Source organism: Thamnophis elegans, chromosome 5 (genome assembly GCF_009769535.1).
Source record: "Thamnophis elegans isolate rThaEle1 chromosome 5, rThaEle1.pri, whole genome shotgun sequence".
NCBI lineage: Eukaryota > Metazoa > Chordata > Lepidosauria > Squamata > Colubridae > Thamnophis > Thamnophis elegans.
Window position 1 is genome coordinate 25,133,205 of NC_045545.1, and position 25,765 is coordinate 25,158,969.

General features: G+C 43.3%; 1 long non-coding RNA gene across 1 annotated transcript; it reads left to right on the forward strand.

Annotated features, from left to right (window-relative positions):
• Window positions 1-16,135: 16,135 nt before the first annotated feature.
• LOC116509235 lies at window positions 16,136-22,098 on the forward strand. Its single transcript, XR_004255484.1, has 3 exons — window positions 16,136-16,227; window positions 16,361-16,690; window positions 20,241-22,098. It is a non-coding gene; the product is annotated as an uncharacterized LOC116509235 (long non-coding RNA).
• The last annotated feature ends 3,667 nt before the right edge of the window (window positions 22,099-25,765 follow it).

Below are 25,765 nucleotides of genomic sequence, written 5' to 3' on the forward strand. Positions count from 1 at the left end.
ACAAAATGCCATTTGGGTTTAGAAAAAGGAATCCAACGTTAAATTCAACTCCTTTGTCTCCACAAGTTGTTTCCTGCATATTTCCTGGATATTTATGATCTGAGCTTGTCTCATCAGATTCCAGGGATTCCGTATGCTCACTGTCTGTTGGCTGTTATTGCTTCAGTTTCTGAAATGTAATGCCGTGGCGCCATCCATGTCTGGTTAGCAGAAGGATTTGAAAGTTGCCGTCATGTGTGTGTGTGTTTGTCCCTGGCACTCAGCTCTAAGTAGGGTTGCACCTTAGGAGGAGAAAGGTGCGATGGTGTTGCATTTAACCCACGTTCAGACATTTGCTTTCTCATCCTTGTAAAAGCTGGATGGGGGACAGTATTGGATCATGGCTTATCTAACCTGCAACATAATCAATCTCATCCACAATTCATGGGAGGGGGGTGTCCTCCCTTCCCCCACCATTTTTATTCTGCTGTTTTTCCAAGAAACTTGGGACAACGTACAAGAGTTTACAAAACTTTGTACATTAGCATATTTTGCATTTGTGATGCAGTCATCTCTACATTTGAATTGATCCATTGCAATGTGAGAGGCTGCACAATATTCAGGATTAAAAGATTTCCTGTAATTCCTCGGTAAAAAAGATTTGTCAAACTTGTACTGACCAAAGGACCAGCTTTTAACTTTTACAAGTAGGAATTTGTTACCGCTTTCTTTCATTGTACAACCAAGTGAGGTATGCCAACAAAAATAGAGTCATAACAGAAATGTGATGGGTTGTTGTTGTTGTTTTAGCATCCTGGCAGAAATGAAGGGTTTGGCAAAAGCAGACACTAATGAAGGGGCAGTTTTGTCTCAGAAACAAACCAAGAATATTTGAACATACTTTCTAGTCACAGAAAAATGACTGGTAGTTTGGGAAAAAAACAAACACCAGAATACCAGTTGGAGGAGGAGGAGGGAAGTGTTCAGCTTGGGGAGAATGTATAAAACCCAGAATAGAAACTGACTGGTTATGAGGCTATTCTGCAAGATTTTGTGGCAGTTCTCGATTTCTTTAGTCTATGGCTCTGTCCTTTAACCAGTTTTTTTTAATAGCCACAATGGCTGGATTGTCACGTAAGATTAACCTATAAAGCATGATCACAAAACAGAGCAGCTGCATTTACACAAGCAGCTGCATTCACACATTAAACTACAACCAAATAAAACTGGTTGTGGGGCTGGATTAAATCTATTAAAAATCACATTTTAAAAGCAAAATTTTGGTGCCCAGTGAAACATGCATCCTGACATCACAATGCAAACTTACAGATGTGAATGTTGCATGGTGAGTATGAAATCTGAGGCTCCTGGTGTAATGCCCCAGTGCACATTTCATCAGTCAAGCATCGTGACTTTTTGCCGATACCTTTGCCTTTATGTGAACTGAATCAGTCTCAGCATTTCAAAACTCTTGATGAGACAATTGTATTTAAATTTCAGGCAGAGACACCCCACCCCCCATCAGTCCTGTGAAATAGCATCCTGAGGCAGCAGGGCTATCATAAAAGGGCATTGGATCAATAGTTATTCAATTGATTGCTTTTAATATTGCACTCTACCTACCAGGGATGGGGAGAAGTATTTGTGGACTGCTGTGTTGTGCACCAAATAATTTTGTTGTCTTGCAGTGCTGTGTATCTTGGCATGACCATTTACCTCTTTGCCTTAGAGCTAGCCATCTTCCACTTAATTAAGAAACAGGCATCACCCCCAAATAACTGAGTTTGTTCAGTCTAAACCTTCCATTTGCCGTTTCAAAAGCAGAACAATGTTTTGCACTGAATGACATTTTACACACTGCTTACGAGTTAACTGCTGTATTCTACACTTTCTAAAGAAAGAACAGTATATGACTATAATAGGTTCAAAGGCTGTTTTCAAAATAGACACCAGAATTGGAGAAGTTGTAAAATGGCACTCTAAGTTGTATAATGGAAAAGTCTTTGATGGTTTTCAAAAATTCTTTCTAATCTAAAACTCCTTAAACAGGAAGTATGATGTACTGGAAACAGTTTTAAGTTGGGTTATAATTACCACCAATGCTCGAAATAAGGACTTCATCTGATTTCCATATTTTAAATATCAATAGACCTTGAAACTCCTAAGATGACTATGTTCACCTGTCTTTGTAACATTAGCCCCTTGCATAGAATAGATGACAGGACATTCACCTTGTGTTCCAAAACTTAGTTGTAAAAACAGCATGAATGCTATAAGATTTTGGTTGAGGAAAAAGAAAAATAAGGGTTTCTGATTCTGGTAATTGCATAGAAATGTCATGTGCTAACCTTGGCAACAATACCAAAATGATTCATCTAATATGTTTGTTTGACTTCTCCGTCTAGCCCTGCTGCTATTTTGACAATTTCAACATTTTGTCTCCTGTTTGAGTCTGTATTATATTTTGCAATACTTTGGTAATTAGTATAACAGTTCCATAGATGGGCTAGCTCAGGAGGATTAGGCTAAAATGGAAATGCATCCCTACCATGGAAAGGAATTAATCTGATGGGGAACTATAATCCTCAATTAGAATCTTCTGCAGGCATAAATGAATCCAGTTTGGTCTTGTGGCTAGAAATCAGAAGACTGAAAGTTCTAATCTTACCTTTGGTATGAAAGCTGGCTGGCTGATTATGGGCCAATCACTCTCTTTCTCTCAATCTAACTCATCTCACAAGGTTGCTGTGTGGAAAATAGGAATGTTTGCCATGTTGAATTATTTATAAAAATAATAAAGGTGGGATATACATGCACGCACACACACACACACACATATATATATATAATGCATTTCTCATGTACAAGCTTCAATGTTATGGTGTGAATTTTGTTACAGTTAACACATGTTTATTTTGGGAAAGTTGCATTATTTCATATGTTGATTTACTCTTGGCAAAATCACTCTATTTACTCCCTGCAATGGGGCAGAGACTCAATATAATCCAATGCATTAGTTCCCTCTACCATGACAAATGTAAATTTCTCATCAATATCCCCTTCGCTGACCATTTCCCCTTCAGCACGCAATCATTTGTTACAACTATGCAAGTCGTGTTACTGCATTTTTATTAATATGCACGTCTTGCAGTTTCCAAGTTGGCTGTAAACAGAGACGCCTTAACATTTCCAAGTCATAGCAGAACTGTGCAAGAGAAACTTCACCCGGGCAAATGTATCTCTAAGCCTCAAGTGATTCCCACTGTGTGCTTTGAACCTTCCCTAAAAGAAGCAATGCAAATGTTCACTATTCTGAAGAATTTCATGGACACTCTCCCACTCACCTGCCTCTGAACTGCACTTCAAAATAGCCTTCAAAAGCAATTTCAAATAGAATATAAACCGGAACTCTTTCTGCTGGGAACAACCACGGGGAAATATAGAAAGAAAATTAAATATATACTAATACATCTGTTGACTACAGCTAGAATAACGTTTGCCCAATGTTGGAAACAGAGTAATATTCCCCCAGATGAATTAGTGATTCGGAAAATTCTAGATTGCGTAGAAATGGACAAGCTAAAATTAAAATTAAAGGATACTGTGAAATTTGGGATAATTGGTATAAATGGTTGCATAACAAATAAAGTTAATCTAGCCAAGAAACAATAGAGAAATGTATAGAACTGTAAATGAATGTATATAAATAAATATAGAAACGATATAAGATTGATATATACAGGTATGATGACACAACGTTAATGTGATGATTGTAAGTTGTTATAGATGGAAAAAAACAATAAAAATTTGATCAAAAGCAATTTCAGGTAAATGCATCAGTCATTCTTACTTCTAACAGCCTTGCCGCAGCTGAATAGTCTACTGAACTCCCGTAAGCTGAGCCTAGGCCCCTGTTGCACCTTATGAGAAGATCTTATGTGATAGAAATGAACAGCTTACTCAAGGGAAAAGCAGCTGGTGCAAGCAGGTAGGAAGGGAGCAACAGATGGCAATGCAGTGGAAAAACAGGTGGAGGCATTGTTTGAAGACCAAGTGAATTAGGGCTTAATTTGCTGGAGCTCTACTTAACCTCAGCAACTGGCGTTCTTGTACGCTGTTTCATATTTACCCATCAGACAAATGATCAGAATTCAACCATCTGTACTCACTTACTGTGCTCAAACGGCCTTCAAGCTAATTGTAAAAGAAATGCCCTCCTTCCCCTCTCCTTCCCTCCCTCCCCTGTCCAGGTGAGAGCAGCCCCTGCCACAGGGGCCTGAGAAAGTACTGTGTATTGCTTGGGAAAAATATATACTTCTCACCCCCTTGGGAGTATTTTCAGCTGCAGGGTAACTCCCAGTCTCTTCTCACTTGGCAAAAGTGCAAAGAAAGCTCTGTGCATCACCGGCTTTGCTTTCTTTACAGGGCCCCTTCCAAACAAAATAAAAATCCCTGTGGCATTTGCAAAACAAGGTCTCTTTGCAAGTGTTAAGGCTTCAGCCTTGACGACATCAACTCCAAAATACTCCCACATTTGACATCAAATGGCAATCGGGTAACGAGAGCCACAATTTTGGGAGGTGGGAGGGGGAGCAGAAATGCTCTTTTCCTGGGGTGTTAACCAAGAGTCTGGGGTCTTTGCAACAGATTTTCAGTTTTCTGTGCCAATCTAGGAATGCAGCTGATGGTTCTCCTACCAAGCGAGAAGATGTTTGATTTTCACAGCTGGAGCATTTCTTAGCTAGGATTCAGTGTATTCAAGCCAGCAATCATTTTCTTCACACACTCTGCAGGAACACTTTGACCTTTGGTCCTTTGCAACAACAAAAAAAATCAGAATAATTTGTTTTACGTTTAGGGATAGGCCCTCTGCACCTTGCCCTCAGACTGAAAAGTATCGTGAGAAGAAAAAGAAAGAGGGAAGCTGGTTACTCAATCAAATCTACATTAAAACTTCACACTTCGGGCAGAATGAAATGGGATGGTGGCAAATGTGGGTGTGTAAACACAGATGTGTCTCAGGCACAGAGGAAAGCAGGTGGTGCCAAGTTTGATTACAACAGCCAGAAGGGAAAAGAGACATGGAAATTAGAGGCCTCCCTTCTCTGCAGTGTGTATCTCAAGGAGTGCTTGGTGCAGCTTGTTAACCTGGCTGAGGAAGGAGGGGAGGCTGTGGGAGATAAGTTAAGCAAGTGGGAATGGAAGTGTTGGCCTTGGTGCACTTGTTCCGGTTTTCTGCAATCCTTCTGTCTTTTTATGTGGAAGTGACCTTAGGTTCAGTCTGTAGTTCTAGTAGATGAAATTGTACCATCAGTACTATGAAAACTTACCTTGGCTGCTATGCTATTTCCCACCAAAAATCTATGGAGATTTTTCAGTCATCCAGGTCATGGTTGTCCCAAAATTGTGCTTTTTCAAGAGGCAACTGGACTTTCTGGTTTTTCTTTGAAGATGTTTTCCTTCTCGTCCCAGAAGCTTCTTCATCTCCCCACCATACAGTCAGAGCTGAAGAAACTTCTTGGATGAGAAGTGAAACGTCTTCAAAGAAAAACCAGAAAGTCCAGTTGCCTCTTGAAAAAGCACCTTTGGGATTCCCACCCAAAGGCTTAACCACACTTTGGGGAAGGAACCTTTAGACTTCCACATATCTCTAAATTCCAAGGATACAGTCTCTAATTTCCCATTTATGGGTCAATTATTTTGAAGAGTACCCTCAGATTGGGATCAAAAAATCAAGTTGACGGCTGCAATGGTGCAATTCAAATTTCACCTGTTTTATGACCTAACTTTAAAGACTTGATTATTTTATGAGCTTGAATTGAGATAGTAACAAAACTGAGAGCTGAAGGGATGTAGTTCCCTGATTATTTTTTTTCCTTCTGTTGTGCCAAGATCAACAATGCCACAATTGGGAAACATGGCTGGATCAAATTCTCATCACATTCTATCCAATATCCCATCAGGGTAGCCTCCTGGATAGGTACAAGATTTGAGCTGGTTTGAAATGAATTGTGTAAGCCAAGTCCGCTGGTCTTTAAATAGCTAAATGGAGATATTATTTTGCACAACAGCAATTGCATTTATTAAAAGAAATGATTGCTTATCTTGTAATGCAGCGTATCTTGATTACTACGATGAAAGATAGGGGTGAAGCTTCTGTGCTTAATTTTATGTTAGGGTTATTAGCATTATATAAACTTGTTTGAAATGGGTGGCCATAGAAATTGAAAAATAAATAAATAAACATTAGGTTTATATTCCTTTCTCTGATTGGACTCTTTTGGAGTTTCATGTTAAAAATATCTGCCTTGTTCACAAATGTAACTCGAGGCTCCAGCCAGGTCTGATTTAAAGAAGGGGTGTCTAACTTTGGAAACTTTAAGATGTGTGGACTTCAACTCCCAGGAATGCTGGCTGGAAAATTCTAGAAGTTGAAGTCCATCAGTTTTAAAATGCCAAGGATGGACACCCCTGATTTAAAGTGAAAAAAGGGGGCCAGAGCACAGCAGTGCTTTCAAATACACTTCCTGTATTATCTGTGCACAATTTGAAGAAAATCTCTTTCCCAAGGGAGATTTATAGCCTTCTGAGAAGCTGCTTGAAGTTCACACAGGAGAGGGTAAGCATTTCTCTTGAGAAATAACTTTTCCTCACAATGTGGTGGGACAATAATAAATGGAACAGGATTTCCAGCAGCTGCCTTTTGTTTTTTTTCCACCGCATTTTGATGGGCAGCTGTTTTTTCAACCTCCTCCTCTTGTTGGGAAAGGGAAGAAAAGAAGTCACCTTGTTTTTAATTTTGGACTGAAACTAAAACTGTCTGAATCCTGATTGGAATATAGGTAGAGTCCTTGACTTACAACTGTTTGCTTGCACTGAAAAAAAGGGGGTGTATCATTTTTCACACTTATAACCATTGCAGAATCCTTGTGGTTACCTGATAATATTCAGACACTTGGCAAGTGGCATGTATTTAGGATGGCCATATTGTCCGAGGTGGCGCAGTGGTTAAATGCAGCACTGCAGGCTACTTCAGCTGACTGCAGTTCTGCAGTTCGGCTGTTCAAATCTCACCGGCTCAGGGTTGACTCAGCCTTCCAACCTTCCGAGGTGGGTAAAATGAGGACCCGGATTGTTGGGGGACAATATGCTGACTCTGTAAACCGCTTAGAGAGGGTTGAAAGCCCTATGAAGTGGTATATAAGTCTAACTGCTACTATGCTATGTGATCACATTTTGCAACCAAAGTCAATGGGGAAGCCACATTCGCTTAGCAACTTTGGCTAGAAAGGTTGTAAAATGGAGCTAAACCAGGGGTCCTCAAACTACGGCCTGTGGGCCAGATACTGCCTGCCGAAGCCATTAATCTGGCCCGCATGGGACCATGAGGCTGCCCCACTCGCATCGCCCCACCTACCACCCACCAGCCCCCACCCGCCTTCCGGAGATTGAGGAGGCCAAAAACAGGATGCACAGAGATATCAGGAGGCCAAAAATGGACCCGTTTTTGGATGGCAGAGTGTCACTGGAGGCTAAGGAGGCCAAAAATGAGACACACAGAGGCCTCAGGAGGCAGAAAATGGGCCCGCAAACACATCCCAAGGCAACCACATCCCTTCACTAGCCTGCTTTCCACCCCCAGGAGCATAACAAATTTAAGTTTAATTTGTGTGTATTGTTTATTGGCCATACACACCCAGTCACATGACCACCTAGCCATGCCCACTCAGCTGGTCTGGCCCCCCAACAGTCTGAGGGACCGTGAATTGGCCCTGTTTAAAAAGTTTGAGGATCCCTGGGCTAAACTCATGCAACAACTGTCTTGCTTAGCAAGAGAAGTTTTGGGTTCAATTGTGGTCGTAAGTTGAGGACTATCTATATTCTGAAATAATGACTAAGGTTTGAACTTCCCTCCCATTTTCACCAGGTGACAATTTGCAGCTTGCAAACAAACTGGCAACCGGTTTAAACTCATAGTTTACACATGTCTCCCTCTGACAGCTATCACTTCTTCTTTTGCTAAAAGGTTGCTTCTTCCTCATAGGGATTTCTGCATTAATCTCCATTTACCTAACATGTCCAGCTTCTGGTTAAGAACTTCCTTTTTACTGAGTTACAATATTGCAATAGCAGAGTTGGAAGGGACCTTGGAGGTCTTCTAGTCCAACCCCCTGCATAGGCAGGAAACCCTGTACCATTTCAGACAAATGGCTATCCAACATCTTCTTAAAAACTTCCAGTGTGATGTATTCACAACTTCTGGAGGCAAGTTGTTCCACTGATTAATTGTTCTGTCAGGAAATTTCTCCTCAGTTCTAAGTTGCTTCTCTCCTTGATTAGTTTCCACCCATTGCTTCTTAGTTAGTTAGTTTGGCTCCCTTTCCAGATCTGGGTGCAGTTCAGTTTGAACCATCTCCCTGGAAATAGTTTCAAACTAGAAAATGTGCAGAAAAGAGGTATCATAAAGGCAATAGTTTGGTCTAGTAATGCTAGGAAACAGAAGACCTGTTGTCAGGCCTGGAAGCAAATGGAAGCCATCTTTTGCCACATTAAGTGCTGTGGGAAACTGTGAGGGGGGATTGCTTGGATCTGGGGAGATGTATAGTCATAATAATATATTTTTTTTCTCCAAGAGTCAAGGACATTTTGCCCTGCACCTGGAAGGGTGTGATGGGAGGCATCTCCAGTTGGGACCGTGCCTTGATTGGACCATGTGATAGACATGTGGGTGCTGGGCAGGGGCTTCGGACTTTCATTTGGGTGGGGAAAACATGGAAGCTTTCAGATTCGGGTTTTCCCAGATGTGCCAATATGACATCTCTACTAAAATGGAACTTTGAGGAACTTCAAGCCTCGTATTCTTATTTCGGATGGGGGTGTTACTTGGAACCCTGACAGCGAGTTCTAGTCCTGCCTTAGCCAGGAAAGCCAGCTGGGTGATTTTGGGCAAGTCCTACACATCTCACAGGCTTGTTATTAGGGGTGGGGAAGAGGCGGAGGAAGCAGTATTAGATCTGTTCGCCATGGTGAGTTGTTTGTAAAAAAAATCATAAAGGTGGGATAGAAATCAATAAAAATAAAAATAATAATCTTCAGAGTGATGAGTGATCTTTCCTATGAGGCTTTTAAAGCAAAATGTATATTTATAATCGGAGGGGGTTAAGATAGGGACAATTAAATGGAGGAAGAAATTTTGTCTTTGTTTTCATTAAGAGTCCTCTTTCTTCAGGGGGTGATCCGTTGGGTGGTGCATGGTACCAGTGGATTGATCCAGAAACAGATGGGTCGTTCTTTGATTCTCTGCTATTTCATTCTCTTTAATATCCCCCTTTTTTTCTACTTTCTCTTGTTGGTGCAATTTGTCCTTGATGCACGACCACAATTGAGCCCAAAATTGTTTAATCTGGGTTCAGCTAATCTAGAGAAAAGAAGGACTAGGGGTGACATAACAGTATTTCAATATTTGAGGGGCTGCCACAAATAAGAGGGGAAGGATGTTTAATTTATTTTCCAAAGCTCCAGAACGCAAGACAAGAAACGATGGATGGAAACTAATCAAGGAGAGAAACAATCTAGAATTAAGAAGAAACTTCCTAAGAATGAGAATAACTAACCAGTGGAACAGCTTGCCTCCAGAAGTTGTAGGTGCTTCATCCCTGGAGGTTTTTAAGAAAAGACTGGACAGCCATCTGTCTGAAATGGTATAGGGTCTCCTTCTTGAGGAGTTGAACTTCTAGTTGAACTAGAAGACCTTCAAGGTCCCTTCCACCTCTATTTTAATTCATCTGCTAGGTATTAGAAGTTAGAATTGTCCATGGAGAGTCCATGTTCTGTCCATTGATTGAACAGCAACATTAAAATCATTATATTGCCTTTAGGCAATAGGAGAGGAATAGGAGAAAGGGAAAGGCAGAGGAAGACTGGGAGGAAATGTAAGAGTAGGAAAGAGGGGAGGAATGGGAAGAAGAGTGGAAGGGTAAAGGTGAGGAAGGGGAAGGAGAGAAGGGAAAGGAGAGGAGGAAGGAAGGAAGAAGAAAGAGAAGAAAGGGGGTAGGAAGGAGGGAGGGAGGGAAGGAGGGAGGGAAGGAAGGAGGGAAGGAAGGAGAGAAGGAGAGAAGAAAGGAGGGAAGGAAGGAGAGAAGGAGGGAAGGAAGGAGGGAATGTAGGAGAGAAGGAAGGGGGGAAGAAAGGAGGAAAGGAAGGGGGAAAGGAAGGAGAGAAGGAGAAAAGAAAGGAGGGAAGGAGGGAAGGAAGGAGGGAAGGAGAGAAGGAGGGAAGGGGAAGGAGGGAGGGAAGGAAGGGGAGTAGGAGAGAAGAAACGAGGGAAGGAAAGAGGGAGGGAGGGAAGAAGAAGTAGGACCGTTGTAAGATAAGATGGAACTATGGGATGTTAAAAAAGCAATCTTCAAGTATATTGTCAACAGTAGGGAAAATTGTTATAAATACATATTATTAATAACAGTTATGAGATCATATAATTGTGAATGTATATATAAAATTGATAAAATAAAATAAATATTTTTTTTAAAAAAATCATTATATTGCCTTTTTCTATGCTATAATCTCCCCTTTAATGATCATTACCCTATCAAGTTATTATTTATGATTCCCTGTCTTGTTTATTGTCTTTTCTGCCCCTTGACTGCCTTTTATATCTTATTTTCAATTGGGGGTTTATTTATTTTTACAGAAGCTATTTGGGGCACCATGCTTGAAATGGGGTGGGGGGGTAGTGTGATCATCATTTTAAAATAAATGAATGTATAGCAAAAAAAACAGCTGGATGATCTTGGGCCAGTTACTCTCTCTCTCTCAAGCCAAGTCAACTCACAGGGTTGCTGTTGTGGGAAAAATAGGATGTGTTGGATATGTTCACCTCAAAGATGGGATTCACTTACTTTCCCTACCGGTTCACAAATGTGAGCATGCTCATGTTCATGCACATGCACACCACCTTCTGCGCATGCACAGTGCTCATGCATTAGGTCGAGGTGGGTAGGCGGAGCCTCCTGCAGCCGCCGCTACTGGTTCACCCGAACTGAAGATAACCAGTTGAATACCACCTCTGGTCCACCACTTTGAGTTATTTGCAAAAATAATATAGGTGGGATACAAATAAATAGAAAATAAAAATAAATCAGCTGCACTTAAGGGAGCCTTGAACTCTTATATTAAGATTAAGGTGTTTTCTTTATGGCTTTTGCAGATTTCTCTACAGAGAAAGAGATTCTTCTCTAACCCTACAATATGACAGAGCTCCTTCTCTAAAATTCAAACAACATATATACACCAAGCGCACATATTTTTAGTAAATGTCTCCTGGAGAGGATTAAAAGTGGAGAAACGACATGGTATATTAAATTTTTTCCCCCACAGCCTTCTTTTTCCCTATAATGCTCTGCCTATCCCAAAGTGCTTACTTTTCCTTCCTCCTGGAAGGATGGAGTTGCCTACATGTCATTAATCTTCAAAGATGCATTTAACCCTTCCTGGGACTGGGGCATGCGTGTGGGAAACAACTAGGGAGTTGTAAATTGGAAAACAAAAACATCATAGGAAGCATTAAGTTTCCCTCACACACATGCAGGCTGTTTTTTCTGCTGGAAATCTAAAAGCTACCACATGTGTGTTTGCGATAATCTGGACGAGCAAAAAGTTGGTAGCAAGAAGATAATTTTCTGAATGTTTTCACTGCCCTTTCAAAGTTTTTGAAGTATCCCTTTTTAAACCAGGTTTGTCCACATTGATTTCCCCTTAGAATGCACAGCTTTCCTGTTTCTTCTAGGAATAATAAAAAGAAATATTAGTAAGCACATCCAGTATGTAATGCTTCATATAATTATTGCAGCCAGAATCTCATTTGCCCAAAGTTGGAAACAAAAAACCATTCCCTCAAATGCAGAGATCATAAAAAAGGTGCTAGAATGCGCGGAAATGGACAAACTAACGATGGAACTAAGAGATTTAGAGGAAACTACTACAAGATATGGAATAGGTGGCTTAATTGGCTTGAAAAGAGATGTAAAATCAATGCATAATGAATACATAGAAAACACAATAAAAGGAGATGTATACTTAGAAAGTAATAGAGATGGAAATATTGTATATAGACGTAATGAGATAGCATGAAACAAAGAGGAATATGTATAAGACAACAGGTTATAAAATGAAAAACCCGAAATTAGAAACAAGAAATACCGATAATGGAAAGCTGTAAAAGGGTAATTGTGATTTTAATGATTGGAAAACGCTGAATAAAAACACTTTTAAAAAAAGAATGCACAGCTTTCCACTTTTTCAGATTTATTTTTTATGTGCTGTGCATAGGGTGGTATACAGAGTGTTGATAAGGTATGGTGAAGTCAAGATGGAGGCTACCATAGTACGATCAAACTCGTAGTACGAGCCACCTCTCTTGATTCTTTTATTTATTTATTTAATTTGTCAAACATGTACTGGGTAACAGGTATAAGGATAAACATGGACATGAACAAGGAATGAGTACAGGTAAATGGGGACAGTAGGACAGGGACAGTAGACCTGATGGTGCACTTATGCACAACCCCCTTTTATAGACCTATTAGGAATGGGGTGAGGTCCATGGTAGAGAGTGACCATTTTGACCATGCCTTGCAAATGCCACTGGTTTCTCAAGTGTCAAGAAAGAAGCCATCTAATCTAGCTTTGCAAAAAAGAATCATGGAACGGTGTTTACTTCGAGCAAGCACTGAATGCTCAGGTTCCAAGCATTTCTCTGCAGTTTGCAGCTGGCAGAAACTGAGGGAGCAAACCAAGCTGGTTTGCCAAGCTGTTTGGGAAAGTTGTTTGCTTCCAGTAGGCAGGAAATGATCAAACTGCTATTTAAAATGCAAATTACAGGTTGCGCCTAAAACAAAATATGCCCTGATAACAATTCCCATACCATGTTCTTTCTAACTCAGAAATATATATATATGAAAGCCTGTTTCTAGGTTATATCAAATGCACAGCCATCCTTCAATAATTTTAAAGCCTGAGTTCAGGCAATTCAAATGCTGCACCCAGAAGAATGGAATGCATTTCTTCACAAAAGAAATTGCTGCCATTTATTCTATTATAGCTGAACAGTCTGAGCTTTGAAGGAACCTCTTTGCTGGCTGGGCAGTTCGTAGGTTTCTTTTATGCAAGAGCCAGATGTTGTAACTCAGTTGGTTTTATTGCATTTAAAAGCAACGCAGAATGTGTGGCCAAACTTGTATGGGTCATAATAACCAAAGGAGGGGCTGAATAAAGTGCCTCTGATTGTAATTCTTTGGGGGTGGGGGAGAATTCTTTATAGATTGAGAGAGCTGTCAGTAGGAGAAAAGCAAAGTCCTTTCAATTTCCACAGTAACCCAAGTTAGTTCTAATTCCATATTTCCTCTTAGTTCTCAGAAGCCTTTGAAGAATGAAAGCCTGGTGGCAGGGACTAAGAACACCATACTATTAGCATGTTCAAAATTGATATTTCAAACATTGACACGGGAGGCTTCAGAAAGGATTCGTGCCGTGATTAATACCCTAATGGAGTGGTGGCTAATCTTTTTGTCCTTGTGTACTAAAAAAGCATGCATGCATCAGCGCATGCACGTGCCCACACCCATAATCTAATACATCTACGACCCCTGCATGCAACCACACACACACATGCGCACATGACACCCTCCGCGTCCATTTTGGGCCTGGCAGAGCTCCTTGAAGCCTCCTGGGACCAAAGATGGGGGGCAGAGGTGCGCACCACACATCCCATACTCCCCCACCTCACGCATGCACACATGACCCCCCACCCTCTATGCATGAGACCCAAAAATCAGCTGGCCAGTGAGAGATGCCTGCATATGCATGGTTGAGCTAAGCTGGGGCAATGGCTCATGTGCCCGCAGAGAGGGTTTTGCTGCTACCTGTGGCATGTGTGCCATAGATTCACCATCACAGCCCTAATGCACACATGAATAGAATCCTGAGCCAACATGACTGGAGGAGGAATTCTGGGAGTTGAAGTCCACAAGTCTTAAAGCTGTCAAGTTTGAACACCCCTGCGTTTTTTTTTTTTCCTAAGGGGTGCAAGGGTCTTGTAACTTGATGGTTTAAGACTTGCACACTTCAATGCCAGAGTTTCTGAGCCAACATTTTGGTTGCTAAGCAAGAGTGTTGTTAAGTGAGTTTCACCACATTTTACAAGTTGGCCATGCTCACCCAGTCACATGGCTGGCATGCCACTCCCACCCAGTCACATGGCCACAAGCCACACCCACCCAGTCACATGGCCATGAGCCACTCCCATCTGGTCACATGGCCATGAGCCACTCCCACCTGGTCACATGGCCAGCAAGCCACTCCCACAAAGCAGGTCACACCTACAGAAGAGGTTCTAAAAAATTTTGAAACCCTCCAGTGGTTCAAAGTTACAGTGGCCTCAGGAAAAATGGCTTACAGCCTGTACACCCACTTACGATATCGTACCATCGTCAGCATCATGGGATCCTAATTTGGGCACTTGGCAATTAGCTTCCATTTGCAACTGGTGATATTGTCAGACAAATGCAATTTGCTATTTCTTTTGACAATTTCCAGCAAAAAGTGCCCATTTGGGAAGCTGGGTTTGCTTAACGACATGTGATTTGCTTAACAACCATTGTCAAATTGTCATGCAGTCATGTCTAACTCAACTTATGATCTCAACAACTAATGGCAAAAATTTCGGTCCCGATTGTGGATGTAAATACAGGTAGTCCTCAACTTATAACCACAATTGAGCCCAACATTTCTGTTGCTAAGTGAAACATTTGTTAAATGGCTTTTGCTCCTTTTTTACGACTTTTCCTGCCACATGTGTTAAGTGAATTGCTGCAGCTGCTAAATTAGTAACAGGGTTGTTAGGGGAACCTGGCTTCTCTATTGACTTCGCTTATTACAATGTTGCAAAAGGAGATCACATGTCTTTGAGACACTGCCACCGTCATAAATATGAATCACTTGCCAAGCATCCGAATTTTGATCATGTGACAATGGGGAGGCTGCAACAGTCATAAGTGTGAAAAACGGTCAGAAGTCACTTTTTCAATGATGTTGTAACTTTGAACTATCACTAAGTGAACTGTTGTAACTTGAGGACTGACATATGGTCCACCATTTATGTATGGTCTGTACATTTGTTGTTCGTTGCGAAGTCATGTCCGACCCATTGCTACCCCATGGACAACGTTCCTCCAGGCCTTCCTGTCCTCTAATATCTCCCAGAGTCCATTTAAGCTCATGCCAACTGCTTCGGTGACTCCATCCAGCCACCTTATTCTCTGTCGTCCCCTTCTTCTTTTGCCCTCAGTCTTTCCCAGCATTAGGCTCTTCTTCAGTGAGTCCTTCCTTCTCATTAGGTGGCCAAAGTATTTGAGTTTCATCTTCAGGTCTATACATATGGTATTGTACCATTTACCCAAGACAGGAACAATGGGTGTAACTTATGAGGATTGACGGGCCCGAGCTAGGTTAGTGCTTCCCTTTTTCTTTTCTCACCTTAATTGAACTGAGATTGTGACATGCAAAAGTGAGGCAATTCCTAATCCCACACACACACACACAAATGGGAAGGATACTGCAGAGTTATTAGGTGGGTTGCCAGGTGGCGTGTACTACAATTTCCTCCTCTGTGACAACTGTAGGCAAGGGAAGTAGGCTTCAGAGTCAATTGAGCGTGAAAGGAAAGCGATGAAACCAGCTCTCTGCAAATACCCATGAGATGCCATTCTTCGGGCTGTGTTCCACTCTTCCCCTTCAGAATATTCCTGCTAAATCCCTCTCATTATAAAGATCAAGCTGTGACAAAAAAGGAAGAGGTGAGGGAAGACAAGACCAATTTGATATGGGCAGTGAAATGAGTACCTTCAAAACTTACGGGTCTTTCTAACCTCTGTTCGAGAAAGTGTTTTGAAGGCCAGCCTAGTTGTGTGGCTTTCGATTGCAAAGGAACCAGGCTGGCCGAAGACCAAACGTCCTGTCTGCTTCCTTTCCTGTTTCAGTAGCTGCCTGCCGCTCGGATCCGAGCGGCCAGGGTGGGTGGGTTTTATTTTATTTTTTTTGCAATGAGATATTGTCAACATCCTGGTTTGTTTCGCTTCTAGTGTTTCTTCCTGCTGCGTAGAATGTGGCGTAACTTTGGGGCTGTCATAGATGCTATATGGAGAGAGAATTCCCTGGAATGCGTCACTGGGACAAACAAATGCCCCAGACCTGGTAAACATTAGAATATAATGCAAAAGAAAGAAAGATATTGAAAAATAGTTGCAAGAATAGCGGGACTGGGTGTGTGGGGTTGGCAAAGAGGATAAGGGAATCTGACAGGAGCCTTTTCATTTTCTCCTTTCAGAGCCGAGAGCTGTCATTTCCCTTTTCTACTTCAGCAAATGCAAAACAATCAATCTTAGTGGATATGGATCCCTACGGTTATGATCTAAGCTCCTGCCAGCGTAAGGATACATTGGCCTGACTTCCCGTCACATCAGTGGAGTTTGAGAACGTCATCGATCCAGAGTGAAGGGCAGGCATTGTCCCCTCTTTCTCCTGAGATCCAAGGCGTTTTCCTCTTCTCAACATCACCTGATTATAGGCATTGGGCAAGGACAATCCAGCGTGGTCTAAAGATCTGTCTAAATGAGGAAGAGGAAAAAGCACTATCAAGATTTAAATCGGGCTGAAGGTGAGACAGGGTTGGTGTGATTGGGGAAAGACTGGAGTTCCCAGCCTGTGCTGGTAACTCTGCAAATCACTTCTGAGCAAAGGGTGACAGCGTGTGTAAGCCCAGGCAGTGCAAGTCACACGACAGAAACGAAAGGAAACGCCTGGGAGTTACACAGCACAGGTAAAGTTCTGGCAGAAAGGAAGGCTACAGAAGTGGTGCTTATTCAGCAGACCCCTTTACTCCTTTCCCCATCCTCACATTACCTAAACCACTTCAGGAAGTGGTGCAGAGCTGGGGTTTAGAGCAGGGGGTTCCCAAACTTGGCAACTTTAAGACGCGTGGACTTCAATTCCACTTAACATGGCTGGCAGGGGAAATCATGGGAGCTTGTCTGCCCACGCGCCTTAAAGTTGCCAAGTTTGGGAACCCCCTGCTCTAAACCCCAGCTCTGCACCACTTCCTGAAATGAATCTGTAGCGTTTCAGGCAGAACATGAGACTTTACAGAGAACTGCTTGTTTACTACAGAAAGAAGAAAGATCTGTGGGGATCTCATGCTGCTCTCAAACCACATATTGTCTGCTTGGGGTCAGAAAGCTTTGAGATCAGTGGCTTGATACAGCCTTAGTGAGATGCTTCAAAGGAATATTTGTATGCTTGGTGAGACACAAGATGTCAAGAGTTTTGCTGCCAGCTGTTAAGAAGAATGTTAAAATTGGCATCCTGAGTCACACACAATATGAAGCCATAGCTAGGCACCCTGATGTTCCCTCTGGTGTTTTGGATATCAACTCCAAGAGCTAAAGCCCATGATGGTGAACCTATGGCATATGTGCCACAAGTGGCATGCGGAGACCTCTCTGTAGGCATATGTGCCGCCAGCCAGCTCAGCTCCACAGCTCATGCGCATGTACCTCCCGCCAGCCAGCTGATTTTCGGGTCTCTGATTTTTGAAAGACACACGTGCATGTGCAGGGGGCTGCATGTGCATAGAGGGGACTGGGGGGGGTGCGGCGACCTCCCCCCATTTTTTATTTCAGGAGGCTTCAGGGAGGCCTGCTAGGCCCAAAACAGGGCACAGGAGGGTCGCACACAGGTGCAGGGGGAGCACGGGGAGGTTGTGCACATGCGTGGAGGGAGTGTGAGGGGTTGTGCATGCATGCGCAGGGGGCAGGGCACATTGCATTATGGGTGTGGCCACACGCATATGCGTGCTGTTGTGCATGCACGTGCTATTTTGGCACACAACGAGAAAAAGGTTAGCTATCACTGGCTTAAGCCATTGTAGCCAAAACATGGAGAATGGTTTTTAGCCCCAAACTTCATGTAGGGACAATATTGTTTATTTCTTCCATTAACCCCTGGTGTGGTTTGTTTGCTTCTAATGTTTTGTGCCTTGAATGTGTGAATCAAGGCATAGCAGCCTTGAACAAACTATGGTTTTAGCATTTGTGTTTGGACGTGTGAATGCAGCCAAAGTGTAAAGTTAGAAAGCAGAAAATGAAATAAGGTGCATTCAAGATGTTTTCAGCTGGATGAGAAAAAAGCAGTAAAGAGACTTCAGAGGTGGTATTCTGACCAGTTCTGGCGAACCGGTAGCAGAAATTTTGAGTAGTTTGGAGAACCAGTAAATACCACTTCTGACTGGCCCCGCCCCCATCTATTCTCTGCCTCCTGAGTCCCACCTGAGCGGGAGGAAATGGGGATTTTGCAGTAACCTTCCCCTGGCATACTCACCAAGCCACACCCACAGAACCCATAGCAAAAATTTTGAATCCGACCACTGAGATATTTGTATCTGGTATGAAAGTAAAATCCTGTTTCACCAGAAGTGCTTGATGTTGCTTATAGTAGAAGCTAGCATGGAGACATCAACAAGTTTGATCTGGGTTCTCAAATCAATTTCAATAAAGCTCCCAGATCTGAGCTGCATGTTTCCATGCCACCAGATTAATTGATTGATTCTATTTTCGATTCCATAATGACTCTGGTTTACAAAAAAACAGAAGAAAAAAATATCAAGAAAGAAAGTTGACTAGAAGACAGACCAAGCAACAAAAAGACCAAACTGAAGGGTCTCCGATAATCTACTGCAGTGTTTTTCAACCACTGTGCCGCGGCACACTTGTGTGCCGTGACATAGTGTAAGGTGTGCCGTGGGAGAATTACTTTATATATAGTCAATATAGGAACAGAGTTAAAAAATTTTAACATTTTCTAATGGTGGTGTGCCTCGTGATTTTTTTCATGAAAAAAGTGTGCCTTTGCACAAAAAAGGTTGAAAAACACTGATCTACTGAGCCCAAGAATAGCCAGGTCTTCAGCCATTTGCAGAAAGATCAAAGTGTAGGAGCAGTATGAATCAACAGGGAATAAACCAAATACAATACAATACAATACAATATTGTTCTACAAGCTGGAGCCATCTCTACGGGGATACATTTCCTAGGTCCAGTGGTGGGTTTCAAAAATTGTTCGAACCTACTCTGTGGGTGTGGCCTCCTTTGTGGGAGTGGCTTGCCACCCATGTGACTGGGTGGGAGTGGCTTGCCACCCATGTGACCGGATATGAAATTATGAATTAGTACTTAGGTCGGTCCAAGTAGCTATTCAGAAACTCTGGCAACCAGCACCTTGAATTGCACCCAAAAGCCAACTGCCAGCCAATGTAGGTAGTAAAGCAACAGAGACAGATGTCACTGCATTCTTGACCAGCTGTAGCTTCCATGTGCTTTTCAAAGACAGCCCCATTTAGTGCATATTATAGTAATACAATTGAGAGGCAACAAAAGCATGAGTGATTGCTTGAAAGGACTCTTGGTCCAGAAATGGGTATAACTGATGAACATGTTGAATCTGTGCAAAGATTCTCTTGGCCTCAGTGTGGCCATCTGATCTTTGAGCAGGAGCTGTGAGTCCAGGAGGGCCCTTAGATTTATATGGGAGAGTGTACTATGATTAAGGATTAGGGATAGAAGGTTCCTGGAACCGTGTGTGTGTGTGTGTGTGTGTGTGTGTGTCTTGTCTGCGTGAGTGAAATAAACAAAGCCACTTGGTCTTCTCAGGACTGAGCCTATCCCTCCGCTTCCAAACTCTACAGCCCCCAGGCATTGGGACAGTACTTAAGTGGTGTCACTTGGTTGGCCTGGGGTCTCTGTGTATAATTGGGTATCAGCATATTGATAATAAGTAACCCAAACTAATGGATGATATCATCTAGATATTAAGCAAAAGGGGAGAAAGGGTTGAACCCTGCAGCACCCTACAAGCGAGGAACCACAAGTGCTACCTCTCACCTTCTAACAGCTTTGATTGGAACTGGGCACAGAGAAAGGAGAAAAACCATTGCAAAAAGTGGCTCCCAGTTCCAGCCCCCAAAGCTAGCCCAATAGAACACCATGGTTGACAGTACTGAAAGTTGCTGTGGAATTGAGGAGCACCAGGATGGATTTACCATCCCCATCCTGGTTCTGCCACAGGTTATCAACCAGGGTGACCACTGCTGTCTCTACACTGAATCTCATCCTGTGCCTCAACTGCAACCAGTCTAAATAATCTGTTTTTTCCAGGGTCCTCTGGAGTTGAAGCCCAACCAACCTTGCCAACACCTTCCACAGAAAGGGAAGATTGGAGACCGGAATGAAATTGCCCAGGGTGGGGTGAGGAGGCAGACCACAGTCTCCTTCAAGGCTGAGGAGACTACTCCTGCAGAGAAGCATATATGTACGCCTGGCTCCAGCAGTAGGTCACCTCTAGGCACCCTTAACCATCCAGGAAAGGCCTAGATCAAAACAGAGAATGAAGCTCCCAGATGAGAGCATCCTGTTCGTAGTCTGAGGACTCGCAAGGCAGCTCACTTCAGTTGACTATACAAGACCATGCCTTGGGCACTTCATCTGGACATGTTCACTCAAAATCCGGCTCTCAATGATTCCAAATGTCTTTATCTGCCAAATTGCAAAATATTTCTCACAGCAGTTAGTCCTGGATTTATCTCTCCCCAGCAGAGATTGAGTCACCTTGAACAGGGCTGCCAGGGAGATGCACTAAGGGCAGAGGATTATGTGATTTTGCTGCCTTTATCACTATGATGCAAGTCCAAATATAGATTCTTACCTATGCTATGATTCATTCTCATCCTCCTCCAATGGTGCTCTAGGTGGCTCTTCATGCACTTTATCTTGCAGAGCTACTCAGTAGACCAAAGGAATCTTGGGACTGACCAGGACCATCGGACCTAACAAGCTCTCTCTCCCCATGAGATGAGATCAGTGAGCTAAGAAGTGATCTGTCCACAACAACAGACTAATGACAACGTCTTCCAAAGCCACATCATGATGCAACTGCTCCATGCTGAAGACAGTCTAATATCCAGCACCTAGTGTCTGATGGGCTCATAATGACCTAGAACATGTCCCTAATTGTCATGGATACCACAAATCCCTGAGCCAACCCATACTCAATATCACCAGGCGGCAAATAATCCCTTGTGGCATTGAGTATGGGTTGGCTCAGGGATTTGTGATCTCCATGGCAATTATGGACATGTTCTAGGTCATTATGGGCCCAGCACATACTGAGCACCGCCAATCTTGGCATCTCTGTTGCCAGCCCAGCAGTGGAATCCAGTAGCTCAGACAGGGATGATACTGGGTAGCAAGAGGCCATTTCATCAGCAACAATCCTGTTTCCTATAGGTCCACTTCAGTCAAAGATCTCATATCTAGTTATCTGTGGAGCAGGCAGAGTCTCTGAAAACCTACAACAACTCAATGGATAACAATTATGACCACACCTCCCCTGCTTTGGGAGGGATGGTGCCAGGTGGCCACTTTTCCAAGAGGGGAGCATCCCCTATAGGCCCACCATAACCTAGTTGGCTGCGTCATTCACAGCCCAATTGTGTATGAAGGAAGATTGATTACAAACTGACCTGCCATTCAACAGCAGGTGGAGTCCAGGATCACCAAAGATCCAATATTTCGGTTTTGAATGAAGAACCTGTTGTTCTCAGCAAGGGAGCCCAATGCTCCCAGCCCACCCCAGGATCCTATCATATCTCTGTCCATCATGGTACCTATGTTCCTACCACTTCCTCTCCTTCTCCTCATTTCCCTCCCGGTCCTTGTATTTTCCTCCTAAGCCAGGGCTGTCAAACTCTGGGCCGAATGTGTCCTGTGCTGGCCACGACTGCAACCAGTTTAGCGAAGGGGGGGAAAGTCCCGATACATCACATGACGCCACCGTGATGATGTGAGTTTGACACCCCTGTCCTGGGCAAAGGTGTCAATTCATCCACATATACCACCCAGACCACCAAACAACCACTCATCTTTGGAGCCATAGTGGCGCAGTGGAGGAGTGGGGTTGCTCCCAGCATTACTGCCAGTTCGGTGCCAGTTCGGTGCGCATTTGCACAAAAATAGGTCTGTGCCTAAACATTAAAAAAAGGAAAATAAATAAATTTGTGCAATTACAATTGTTCTGCGCATGCGCAGTCGAAAAGCAAGATGGCGGCACCGTAGAAGAACCAGTTTGGGGGCGTGGCAGGCCTGGGTCACTGCCGGTTCCAGAGACCCAGCCACTAAACTACTACTGGTTCAGCCAAACTGGTCCAAACTGGTAGGAACCCACCTCTGACTCAGTGGTTAGAATGCAGTATTGCAGGCTAATTCTGCTGACTGCCAGCAGTTTGATTCTCACCAGGCTCAAGGTTGACTCAGGCTTCCATCCTTCAAGTAAAACGAGGACCCAGATTGTTGGGGGCAATATACTGACTCTGTAAACCACTTACAGAGGGCTGTGAAGCACTGTGAAGCAGTCTATAAGTCTAAGGGCTATTGCTCTCTATTCACCCCCAACACTTCCAGTTCTTACAGCAAGCACCCTCTCCCAGTCCTCTTCGGTCACCTGTGTGGCACTCATCAAATTGTGAGGTATTATCACAGCCTCCCCGCCCTCCAAACATAGCATCAAACCAAAAACCTCTCCCCATACCAGTAAACAATGGGAAGGCAGCAAAGAGAAAGTTTCTGCCTCTCTTTAGTTGCCATCTAGCTATCGTCCGGACATTTGCAGCTCAGATATGGGAGCCCTCATTTTATGCAACTTTCCAAACATTATCACACTGGCAAGAAAGCTCTTGCAACCTGGTGGCTTTCTGTAGATGATTGTGGTGGGATGAGAAAGGTTGCTCTCCTAAACTGAAAATGCCCATTCAATAAACAAACTAACAAATGTCTGGCAGTTCTGTTCTTCGGAGTTTGAGCACAGGTGAAGGGCCCACTTCTTCTCAAGCTGCTCTCTTTCTCCTCTGAGCTTGCAAACGTGGTTTCTTACACCCCAGAGAAGGCTCATCAAGTGCAGCCCCCTCCGTTTGTTTGGCCCTGCAGCCAAGTGGCAGATCGTCAGCATGGGCAGCCAGCCAGCTGCTTTCCTCAAACCTTGGGTCAAGGCAGTTCACCAGGGAGCCTTGTTTACTTCGGGTGGCTTTTTCAGCAACCGGCTGTGAATGGCTACAGCCTGGGGAACTGTCCCAAACCCAGAGGGCTGGAGAGGGGCTGACCCAGGACATTCAGTTTCATGAACTCAGTTTTGTTTTTTGTTCTACTTTTGCACTGCGTAGACATTACTAAGCATGACAAATGATGAGCGCTTCTGCAAGATCACATGCTTTTCGAATAATGCAAAGGAAAGTTTGCAGCAGAAGGAGCAAGGAGATAAGAGCACAATGTGTGATGGACTTTTGTGTGGATCCTGGAACTGTGGCGGCGGCAGCAAAGAAACAAAAGGGTTGGGGACGTTCCAGCCAATGCAGCAGCTTCTGTGACTTCAGCAGCATACAGGACAACTTGATCCCCCGGGAGCATGAAATGGCATTCTTTTTTCTTCAAAATACACGGTGTACATTGTGCAACTTGCTTAGATCTTATTTCCCCTTTATTGCAACTTTGCAGGTGTCGTATCCTCGCAGGGCATTTGCTCACCCTTCATGCAGGGTCTTTCAATGTCTCTCCCCATCCCGTAAAAATATGCCCCAGAGCTGCACATGGAAGAATTAAAATGTAAAGACGTTTACATCACATTTCTACCACCCCTGTGATAACGCTTCAACTCAGCAGCTTGCAACCCCCTTGATTGCATATTGCCAGTGATGCTGGTAAGTGAAATGCTCAATTTCCTCGGTGTCTTTTGCACATTTTACGGGAGGTGTTTTTTTTTTGTCACCATACGTTTTTAGGAGAAACACAATCTTGTGCAAGTCTCTCATCCTTTGTTCTCGGCTGGAGAAACCGCCTCTTCCCACTACGCTTGCTAAATGGGACCTGTGTGTACTAAGAAAATGGTTCAGAAGAAGTGCTTGGAATTTTAGATTCCTGCTATTCCTTAACATGTACTTTTTCAGGGCTCTCATTTTCAGGTTACGCTGCTTTAATGACTTATTCATGAACGCCGCTGCAACTCCCTCCCTCCCTCCCCCTCTTCGTGCAGAAGCCTGGGTGGGGGGGGAGGCCATGCTTGCTTTTAACCAATAGCTGAATGCAGCTGGTCTGGCATAAGGTCATAAGCATTTTGTCCAAATCTGTTTTGAAATCTGACAACCCTACACTGTGCTCTGAGCTACTAGCAGATTGCACATTGAGGCAGGGCGCAGTGGCATGTAAAACCAGCCGACTCCGTCTACCATCTGTTGGGCACAGCTTGCCTCCCCGACAGATTAGAGTGCCGCCGAACTCTATAGCTGTGTGTAACTTTCAGTCCAGACTTTTAAAAAAAATAATAATAATAAAATACAGGATGGCAAGGGATTGTAATTGCCTTGGGGATAGACTCTGTTCAACGCGTTGGTAATTTAGAATGTAGCTGATTTGGCTAATGTTGAAAAGGTTACGCGGGGTGACATCTTAGATGCTGTAGGCTAGGTGGGGCAAATTAAAACAAAAAGAACACAACACCCAAGGAGAATGCCACAACACACCACGTCTGCAGGGTTACAGATAAAACTGCACGCCTGTGTAGTTTCTGTGCGTGTGCGCGTGTGCATTCTTTAAAGTCATAGGAAGTTGCCCTGGCTGAAAGTGGAAAGGAATTCCCCTGGTTTATTTCCCCCCCCAAATAATCCTCTAAAATCCCACCGTGCCTTAAGAGCCAACAGGAAACTGGGTGAAAGTTTTGAGAGAACAAGTCCTTAAAAGCCTTGGATTTTTTTTTTTTTTTAAGGTAGCTATTCTAATTCTGAGTCACATGTATCGGGAACACTGGCCCAATGTCTGCAAGAGAATGACAGTAAAGGCTGCCTTCCAGGGAAAAGATCTTTGGAAACTGCATTTCATTTTCATGGGAAAGTTCCCCTTTCTCTCTACTTCCCCCATGCAAATCCCGGCAGAGTCTCTCTCCATTTGCAGCAGGAAAAAGATGTTGTTGGAAGAAATGTCCATCTGGGTTCAGTTCCAAGTGGGGGAAAAGACACTGGAAATATGGAGGCTGCTTGGAAAGATGGTTTTAATGGTGGACAGAGGTCCTAGGCAAAAAGGGGATCACATGCTTCAAAGATGTTGAGTGAAGAAAAAGAAGCGAAGGGGCTCGCTGAGAGTTCCTTAGTTTTTTATACTCTCTGTTCGGCCCCACCTCTCTATTTCCTGTTCCTGTGTAAGAAATGTATTCTGATTGGTTGTCAGACTCCCAGGGGCGGGGGTCTTAGCTAACTTTGCAGATTTCAGTCCCAAACTTGGTTGTGTTCCCAGCTGCCCTGTGGTGAGATGGGTAAATGGCTAATCCTATCATGCCTTAATCCCATCACCCTGGAGCTGAAGGGAGATCTTTGTTATGTAGAATAGATGCCTCAGGCATTTTAATGGCCCAATGACAAAGGTGGGGGCTATTAACAGCGAGTCTGTTTCCTGCCTAAAATATGTTTCTCCATTTCTTATTCAGGGAAATATAATATTCTGCCTTCTTAATAAATTTCCCAGGATATTTCCTTTTTCTAGCAGAAGGATGGGTTTTAACTTCCAACAATTTGAATTAACATTTTCCCTGCTATTGGAAATAGCTATAAGCCATCCGTACTATTTTATTTTTTTTTAAAAAACTG